Source organism: Dermacentor silvarum, chromosome 1 (genome assembly GCF_013339745.2).
Source record: "Dermacentor silvarum isolate Dsil-2018 chromosome 1, BIME_Dsil_1.4, whole genome shotgun sequence".
NCBI classification, from domain to species: Eukaryota; Metazoa; Arthropoda; class Arachnida; order Ixodida; family Ixodidae; genus Dermacentor; species Dermacentor silvarum.
Window position 1 is genome coordinate 326,628,694 of NC_051154.1, and position 9,979 is coordinate 326,638,672.

Below are 9,979 nucleotides of genomic sequence, written 5' to 3' on the forward strand. Positions count from 1 at the left end.
AGTTAAAGGAAAGACACCAAGACCTGGTCGTGCCAGGTAAAGCAAAGGGCAAGGTCGCTGTTAAGCGTGTTTGACATGCACAATTGACGGACACGCCTGTCATGTTAGTTGAAATGCCAAAAAAGAAAAAAAAGAAAAAAACGGAGAGAGTTAAAGGAAAGACACCAAGACCTGGTCGTGCCAGGTAAAGCAAAGGGCAAGGTCGCTGTTAAGCGTGTTTGACATGCACAATTGACGGACACGCCTGTCATGTTAAGTTGAAATGCCAAAAAAGAAAAAAAAAGAAAAAACGGAGAGAGTTAAAGGAAAGACACCAAGACCTGGTCGTGCCAGACAAAGCGAAGGGCAAAACACGAGAGACACGGAAGAAGAAGAAATAACCTGCAAATATAATAGTAACAGCGTGGCGAAATCAGCATGAAATTGAAAAGCAAGGGCAAAACACGAGAAACGCGAAAGAAGAAGAAATAGCCTGCAAATATGACAGCAACAGCGTGGCGAAATAAGCATGAAATTAAATTAAAAAAGCAGGGGCAAAACACGAAAGAAGGAGAAGTAGCCTGCAAATATGACAGTAACAGCGTGGCGAAATAAGCATGAAATTAAAAACCAAGGCACAATAATGTGGGTGGTTCGGTCCGCTCCCCCACTGGGGTAGTGGGCATTCTTTCGACATCACACACGTGTTCGGCTTGCCTATGTGGGGATTAAGTTCTGATTTTAGCTAATTTAACTTATGGACAAAGAAACGAGAGGTTTCCCATGTGTTCATTTATGCCGTGCGTGATTGTTCTAAATTTGTGGATAAAATATGACTCTCTTTGTTCCCGTTCACGAGAAGAGCGGAAGCCTGACTGGAGAAGAGTGACACGTATTTTATCAAATGAATGCTCAGGCAGACTGATACGTTTTGAGAATGGGAGATGTGGTAGTGCGCGGGTGTGAGCTCTGTGGTTATTTAGACGGAGTCTGAACGCGGTTCCAGTCTGGCCTATGTACTGTTGGTCGCAGACTTCACAATGCAGCATGTAGATCACATTGCTGCTGTCACAATTTAGAGGTTCCTTAATTTTGAATGTGAAATCAGAGGAGGTAGCCTTAGCAAGACATGTTGAAGTCACGTGCTTACAGACCTTGCAGCGGGGTTTACCACAAGGTCTGCAGCCTGATTCTATGTTTTGAACCGTGGTTGTTCTAGCTCTGACGAGGATATCTCTTAGATTCCTTCCCCGGCGATAGACAACTCGGGGTGGCTCTGTGAAAATTGAAGACAAACGTGTGCTCTGCGGAATGATATTAAAGTGTTTGGCTAGGATGTTGTTCACGTGCGGTAATGTAGATGAGTAGGTGAGGATAAGGTTGGTTTGGTTTTTCGGATGGCGGGGCTTTGAGCCCGTCAAAATTTCATTTCTGTCTAAGGCTTGTGCTCGGCTTATAGCATCATCAACAATACGTTCCGGGTAGTGCTTCACCACCAAGGCCGTTCTGAGTTCCTTTGCATGACATTGGAAGTCTTTCTCGTCAGAGCAGATGCGGCGGTATCGGTGGGCCTGTGAATACGGGATGGCTTTCTTGCAATGTTGTGGATGGCTACTTTTGAAATGAAGATATTGGTGGCGGTCTGTTGGCTTTTTATATAAGGTTGTGAATATGCGATTATGTTTAATTTGTACCGTGACATCAAGAAAGTTTACAGCTGATTTAGAATAGCTGTAAGTGAAAGCGATTGACGGATGAACTGAATTAAAATCTGCTACAAATTTAAGAAGACTTTCTTCGTCGTGGTGCCAAATAAAGAATATGTCGTCTAAGAACCTTTTGTAGATGAGCGGCTTCAAAGCTCTGGCCGCAAGAAAAGGTTCTTCAAGTGATGCCATAAAAATATTCGCATAATTAGGAGCCATCTTCGTGCCCATTGCCGTTCCGCTTATCTGGAGGAAATGTTTCTCGTCAAATTCAAAGTTATTGTATCCTAGTACTAACCGCAGTAGCGTTGACAGCGTGTCCTCGTCTAGGCTTACAGGCGTGTTTGCGTTCATGTAAGCGTTGACTGTCGCGTCAATGCCCTCTGCTTGTGGTATGTTTGTGTATAGGGATACTACATCCATTGTCACCAGGAAGCTTTCTTTTGGGGATCTCGAGTCCAGTTATTGTGGGAAGAAATTGGTTGGTGTCCTGAATGTAAGATGGAATCGTCGGGACTATGTCCTTAATTATGAAGTATAAGGCACTTGAAATTCTTTCTGTTACCATGCCGTTGCTTGAGACAATAGGGCGACCGGGGTAGTTAGTTTTGTGGATTTTGGGTAGCAAATAAAAACGACCAGGGGCTGGCTGAATCGGCAGCATTGCTTTAAGCATATCTCTAGATATTTTCCCCTCCTTGTGCAGTGAATTTAATTCGCGGCATATTTCTGATTCGAACAATTTAGTGGGGTCCTCTGTGAGTTCCGTATAGAAGTCCTTATTTTCTAATTGTCGATATCCTTCTTTCAGGTAGTCGACCTTATCCAATATTACTATTAGGTCCAATATTACTATTAGGATAATTTCGACTACCTGAAAGAAGGATATCGACAATTAGAAAATGAGGACTTCTATACGGAACTCATAAAGGACCCCACTAAATTGTTCGAATCAGAAATATGCCGCGAATTAAATTCACTGCACAAGGAGGGGAAAATATCTAGAGATATGCTTGGCCCATTGAAAAATCCAGTTACTACTATAAATATATATATATATATATATATATATATATATATATATATATCAAGCACGAGAATATGCGGTCGTGGATGCCGTCGCCGCTTGGGTCGCCCCCGTCCCAAACGCACGCTACCAACTTTTACGGTCGTCCAGCTGGAGCCGCTAAGTCGGGCCTCAAGGCCATGGCCCTCCCTGCCCCGCCGTGAATCACCGCTGTTTGGCATTTTCCTAACCGTGCAGCGCTGGAGGCAGGTGTGGAAGGGAAGTGGGGGGAAGGATCACTGGGAAGCGCGATACATCCGGGCACATGCGAGTAGTGTGTGCTGTGTGAGCTTCCCCTTTGCGGCCACAGTCAGACAGATCAGATACGGAGACGCTACGGCACTGGCATGTTTGGTGTGCAGCGATCGCTCGACCCTTCGCCCGGCTTGTCGGCTCGCTTGCTTTTGTGCGGCAGCGGTGATGGCCAACGTTCAGCGCGCGTCTGCTGGTTGTGCTGGGCCTCTACGCTCCTGGCAACTCCTGTGATGAGTGGTTCTCCGGTTGCTTCTGCGGATCGACCGGACTTTGCAAATGCTCAGCGTTCGAGAACAACAAGGTGAGCTGTACTCTTCGGAAATGCTCTCGTGAACCGTAATTCTATTGAACGTCGCAGCTGTAGCGTGCACGCGGGCACTTCGATGCCTTGGAGGACGGTAAAAAAGAAAGAAAAAAACCCGAGGAGGGAGCATGACGCCAAGCAGCTAGTCCCGCTAAGCCAGCCTCTTCTAACGCCGACCCATTGCCCCCTTTTCTGGGCCAGACCTTTTCAAGACACTTTGGGGTACGCGATGACCTGTTAGCGGTGCCCTCATCACAGCTGACCGAGGTCACTGCGCTCTCCGTTCTACCCTCTCGCGTACCGTGCTCAGAGCATAGAAATTTCCCCCTTGCGCATCACGCCATGAGCCTTTTCATTTTTATGATGACTAGGCTTCAAGATGGTCACGTGACGCTCCCTCCTAGCTCTTCCGTGTTTGGCGCCCGTGTTCAGCGAGATTGACAGCAGATATCGATATCAGTAGCGTCACTGACGTTGAAGCGAGCATCTATCTGCCCTTATGGCACGTAGTGTGATAGACAACATTAGCGTTGATGGCTGTGGGCAAACCAGGAATTAGGAAGGCCTACGTCCGACAACACAAAACAGCGAGTCGGACCTTCTGCTGTGCTGTCGTGAATCGTATTTAAAATGTGGCGTTACGTAAAGTCCCGTTTTCCTTGTGCACAATTTTATGAGCGTCCACTTCTGTTTACGAGACAGGCCTTCGTACCACACAGTGCCACAGAGAAGGGACCGAGTTCTATCCTGAGCTGCCAAAAAGGCATGCACGCGTACGCCTCCCAAACCAAAGTTCGTGCGCGCCGCTGTGACCTCACGCATGCACAAACACGCAAATAAGAATTTGCATATTTTTAAAAAACCCTTTAGCACATTGTATCCTCAGGCGAAATACTTCCAGCAGTGCCAAGACCTCTGGTCGTACTTGTTTGTTTCTTGCAAGGCGTTGTGTTCCACAATAAACAAGGAACCTTCTTGTACGTTGTGGGGTTTCGAGCGCTCGCCGTCGGACGCCGTTCCGTTGCGTTTCCGTAAAGTCGTATGTCACTCGCCTCCCTGCCTGCTGGGGCAGCGGTACGGTGGCTAGATGGGTAGGTGTGCCGACCGGCGCCTCTGGAGCGTAGTTCACCGCTTCTCCGCGTCATGACGCAAAATTGGCGCTGCGGTCAGTAGAACGGTTCCGCAGCGCGCGTCGTCTGCCACAGGGGGCTGGCGAGCAAAACAAAAAAAAAAAAAAAGCTAGCCCGTATTGGAATAGTTGTATGTCGTCTGTTCATGTCAGTTTCAAAGGTGAAGAGCTCCGCATCTCTCGTACTATTTGTAAGCTCCTAAGCGATGTGGAATGTTCCAGGTCGGAAAAATGACCGGCGAGATTAGCGGCAGCATTGCTCCACCAAAGAACACCACCGCTCCGACTTGCAGTTCGGAGCGAAGCAGTAAGTAGCCCTGACTTACTGCTTCGCTCCGAACTGCAAGTCGGGCTCTAAATTTGTGAGAAAGACAGCGCAAATGTTCGCCCCGGGCTGCTCAGTAGGTTGCTCAGTATCGGCGACGTTAATGAGCAAGCAGTACACCGAAAAGCGTACGTCGATGAGCTTCTCGGTCGACATTGGAGAGAAGAGAAGAGAGAGAAAATGATTTAATGAACGGCAGGGAGGTTAACCAGGACTGAGCCCGGTTGGCTACCCTACACTGGGGGAAAGGAAAAGGGGAGAGAGAGATTAAGAGAATAATATAAAGTCCGCTGTGGATATCGCTCTATCACTGACGATCAATCAGTCCGGATCATAGACGGTCACTCAGTCCTGAGTGACCGTCAGCGCCTGCGACATCGAGCACCGCTGCGCTGCTACAGGGAAAAGAAAAGTGATTCTAGGCTGATATTCTATATAGCAGGCTATGTAGCAAGGAAGTTCCTGCAAAGAACCAAGTGCTCCGATTGCTCAGGGACATTACTAAATTCAACAGAATGAGTAGGTCGGGGCTGTTGCTCCCTTCTGAAGCACTAAAATAACTGGTAGCATCGCTCGAAGACGCCTTCAAGCTGTGCTTCAGTTTAAATGAGTTACGAAGGAACAGTGTGTCGCCGACTTTGCATCCTTTCTGCAGCTGAATCCCCCGAATTTGATCGGCTGTAAGCGGCACAAGGAAGAGCTCACAAACGATGTTGTGAAGTTCTATTCAATTAAACGCCTTTACTTTCTTGTCAAGGGCAATAACATGGCGCGCGAAAGCAACAGGGAGAAGAAGAATCACCGGAAGTGGAGGTGTGTGCTGTGAATAATGTTATGATGTGGTGGACCAACGTTGCGGCCTTGCTGGCGATAGGCTATTTATGTTGGTGCGTTTGCTGACTCAAGGTATGAGAGCGTTTCTTGTATTTTAAATATATTCACGAATTTAGCCCAAGTCGTATTACTTTATTTTATTGTAACCAAACAGTGAACCATGCATATGCACTTACCAACACAATTCGTCTCTTAACAATTTAAATACCGTAACTGAGGCAGCAATAAACACAATAGCTGGATTTCTCGAAATTGAAACATTAGAACTCACTAAATATCACGTAAACACGTTTCCATGTACCGTATAAAACCACTGCAGTATTGTTTTATGCATAAAAAATGCATCTACGTACTTAATGCAATGGGCTGGAGCGCCGCGTTTATACCAATAAATGTGACCAATCGCCAAGCTAGAAAATTAACTTCAGCATATCGTGTCTTCTGACTAGACGACAGCAACAAATTCACCATTCTGGCTTTGCCTACACTGCTCAAAATGGCATTGTATAGCGCGTACTTGAAAGCTAGAGCAGAGGCAGCGATACTATCAAACACGCTGCTCGTCTACGCAGCGCAGCCGACGTTGCGCGCAGCTCAGCCGTTATACTGTCCGCAGCGCCACTTCTGCGTCATGATGCGGAGAAGTGGTGAACTACGCTCGGTCGGCACATGTAGCCACCGTAGCAGCGGGTCATGAAACACTCGTCACTCGGATGTCAACCGGCCACACGGGAAGGGCTCCGCCCACTGGCCGACTTCCGGGCGGGATTCGGGCATTGAGGAGAGACCACGCATCCTGGCGCCACAAGGTGTTGCTCTCTGCCGGCGGCGGCCCCTTTGTCCGCCCCCCGGCCGACGATTGCTTCGGCTCGTCCCGGCCTTGGCGTGCACGCGCACTTTCACGTTGTTTCGATAGCGGCCACCTGCAAACCATTTGGCCATGTTGTCGTGCTTGTTGACCCTGTGTCGAAACCCGGCTTTAAACTGTCGTGTTGTCCTTTCCGGAGAGCTTCGCCTAGTGTCTCCCTTGCTGCGTGCGCGGTCTCGCATTCCCCTAGCTGGGACTGCGGTGGGACGCGTGCACGCAGCGGCGGGTTTGCACACGGAGCGGCCGTGGGGCTCGAACCCGTCCGTGGTGGTCCACTGGCGGGCGGGTTTCGAGCGTGAAAGCCGTTAGCGTAGTGTGAGACCACAGCGCTTGAGACCCCAATTCAGACTTTTCCCCAAATATTTAGCGTTTGTCGCCCCTCTGCCAGGGCTGTAAATCTCGCCTGGAAGTCTTTTAATCATTGATGTGCTTGGTTCACGATCAAAAAGCCTGAGTGATACTGTTTTTGACATGTATAAAAGTGTAAAATGATTATGTTCTGTGTTTTCTGTATTTTTGTTGTGATGAAAGCATGACTGTGCATATTCTTTTTGCTTAAACCGCTTAGCAAACTGTAAAGGATCAGAGGCCTTTGACGAGAATGTTAAGCATTTAGCCTCTGCCCCTTAAGCAGGCTCTGTAATAAGTATGTTGAAAAATAAAGGCGAAATTCAAAAAATTTAAACGGAAAAATGCATCACCTACGGCGATAGCTGAAGTACCAAGGGAACCTTGTGCACCAGTCAAGGAATTGTTATTTCACAATAACGCTAGATCATCAAAACGGCCCCGAATAAGTTGTGGAACTTTCTCAGTGAAAAGTGGAGATTGGTGTCGCTGCTGATGGTATTGTAATCACGGGTAGAAAAAGACATTACGCAGCGTTGTAATATTTATTGTAATAGTCTAGTTTCAGCGAACGCTTCATGCACGACCAGTGCCGTAGAGTTGAGTGCTTGGCCAGGATGTGAACGTCATTAACTATCAGGGAGTGGTCTCCATGTTGCTTGATCTAAGAAAGAGTCGCCAAGATGTCTTTCTGCGGCAGTAGTCTCTTGCAACGTTCCTAGCAATCATTTTCGTGCTTCAAATTGGCGATCAATTGTTATTTGAAAACTGCAGGCTAATTTCTATTGTAAACTGATTCAACACAGCATGGTTTCAGAAAGGGCTATTCTACAGTTGCCTGCGGCTTGTTTCAGTTACACATTCATATGCTTCGATTCTCGATAATAGCGGTGAAATTGATTCTTTTTAGATTTTAGCAAAGCGTTTGCTAAGTGTAAGGCCGAGCATGCGTCACTGAGGTATGCGTCATTTGTAAGGCCGAATGAATGGCAGCAGTGACAGGTTGTGCTCTCTCAGAAAGAACGGCCTAACCCAAGTTAATGACCGGCTCGTCACAGCTCGGCACAAAATGTGTCGCCGGACACGGAACCTTTACTTCCCTTGGCATACGTGAAAGAACGGACCATGAAACCGATTGCCCCCCTCCACTTCGCGCCTAATTAGCCGTGACAGCCTTGACCTCTACTGGCAGCGGGGTGGCACGTGACCATCTACAACTGAGCATGCCACGAGCGGGGAGAGGCCGGCTGCACAGCCAGCGCTAGCAGCGAGAGGGAGCACAACTCCATTCTGGCTGGGGTCTTCTGCTTTCCCATTTTTGTTTTTCCTTCTTTTATTGCACGGAGCATCACGGCCTGTGTGGGCTGTAACCACGCAGTGGTAGAACGGTGAGGCTCCGTACTACGTATGTACGTCCTGACCTCGGCTCTAACACCCAGCTAGGTGTAGACGAGTGAGGGCCTGCCCTTCGCACTCTCTGTAAATGCAGTTCGTTCAAGTTTTTACCACGTTTCCTGTCTGATACTTCACCCCCGCCGAGCTACATCATAGGGACCTCGTCCCTCAACACCACGGAGAAGAAACTTTACTCTAAGGTCCCTCACGATAAATCAGTATTCGAGCTTAGAAATTAGTTGGCATTCCTGAGTATATGTATGTCTTGGACTGCAGCACATACCTGAGTAATCGCGAACAACTTGTGGATGTGTGAGGGCAGCACTCGGACTGTCTTCTGGTAACTTCTGGTGTTCCATAGGGCAGTACGTGTTATAGGTCATTTGCTGTTCTTTATTATGTGTAAATGATATTGTGAACCCATGTATTTAAATAAGCTCATTCGCGGATGATTGGAGTTTTCTTCCTTCAGATAACTTGTTCTAGCGACCAGGATCACCTCAACACAATTCTAACCAGTATTTCTCATTTACAATAAAGTAAATGCAAGTTTCGGATAAAAATAAATACCTTTGAAAATTCTTTATAACCTTCATAGTCGCTCAAACTCTTATTTGCGAGAAAACTCATAAACGCAGTTTTCGAAAATTTTATTACACTATAATATTCCGAAAGAAAGCGATAAGATGAAATGACATCGAGACTGTCCAAATGGCGGAAGCTCGGTTAGTCGGCAAGATAGACTCGAATAACAGCGCGAAAAATTTAGCTTGGAAGTATTTCTCTCAACTTCCCTCAGAAAACGAAGTCCGCTGTGAACAGCAAAAAGTCACTGAGTACGCCGGCGGAAAAACAACCGCCTCAAACCAGGCGCAAATACTTGCACATAATAATTATCTTGTACTTTACGGCCAAGATTTTTTTTTGAACGGCAACTATGGTATTCAAAAATATTTGGCCAAAATCACTATTTGGCTTCGAACTGTGTGTGTGTGAGAGAGAGAGAGAGATGCATTCTGGCGTCTGTGTACAGTGATCTTTTTGCGTTTAGTTGTTGTTTGCATTCGCATTACAAACCATGTGTTTCGTATGGAGCTTGTTGGAAAATTTGGCTCGATTTTTCTTTTTTTTTGCGACTATTATGTCTTTTTCATATTTTGGGCTGCTATAAAACCCTAGTAAAATCTGCACATGGAGTAACAATACTGCAAATATCCATACATAAATACTCCGCATCTGCCTTATTCAATTCCAAGTCACCGATGTAAGCTTCACGCTTATTTTTCGGAGCCTCTTTTACCGATTGCTATGGAGAATATTTGATTGGCATCAAACAATCGCATCCTGTGAACGTAACAAAAGGCTTTCCCGTGCGGCGCCTGCACTTTCATGTGTCAGCACTTCCTTTTTTTTAATGTTTAATTCCTGAGAGAAAGCAGTGTTGCACGCGGACACGTACCCAGGGCGCCCCCCCCCCCCCCCGAAATTAACCGGCATATACCCCTCTCCTTCGTTTACCGGCATAGTCTCCGGCAGAGTGTCCTTCCTACGTTTCTTTCCTGCGCGAGTGCGTTTGATGTGGTTCCTTGTTTGCCAAATAAAGGAGACGTGTATCTCACAGGCGTACCTGTGAGATACACCTTATTTCAGTTCTCTTTCGCGGGTTTACGCTCCTTTATGGCGAATGGTGGTTATTTTTAACGTTTTTACTAGTACAGCCACCCCCGCCCCCCCTCATTTGCATAGAAATGTTACCGAAAAAAAAAACCT

The 9,979-nt window shown here is 46.9% G+C and overlaps 2 protein-coding genes across 6 annotated transcripts in view; one reads left to right on the forward strand and one right to left on the reverse strand.

Moving 5' to 3' along the window:
* Positions 1-9,979, reverse strand: part of LOC119437340 (uncharacterized) — a 583,955-nt gene that overhangs the window by 205,312 nt on the left and 368,664 nt on the right. The gene's annotated exons all lie outside the window — the stretch shown is intronic.
* LOC119437342 (uncharacterized) overlaps positions 3,194-9,979 on the forward strand; it is a 528,585-nt gene continuing 521,799 nt past the window's right edge. The window contains exon 1 of one of the 3 annotated variants that reach the window (XM_049660446.1): positions 3,194-3,307. The gene's annotated coding sequence lies outside the window, so the exon portion shown is untranslated. The remainder of the gene's footprint in view (positions 3,308-9,979) is intronic. The other 2 variants (XM_049660448.1, XM_049660447.1) reach the window with 2 other exon arrangements.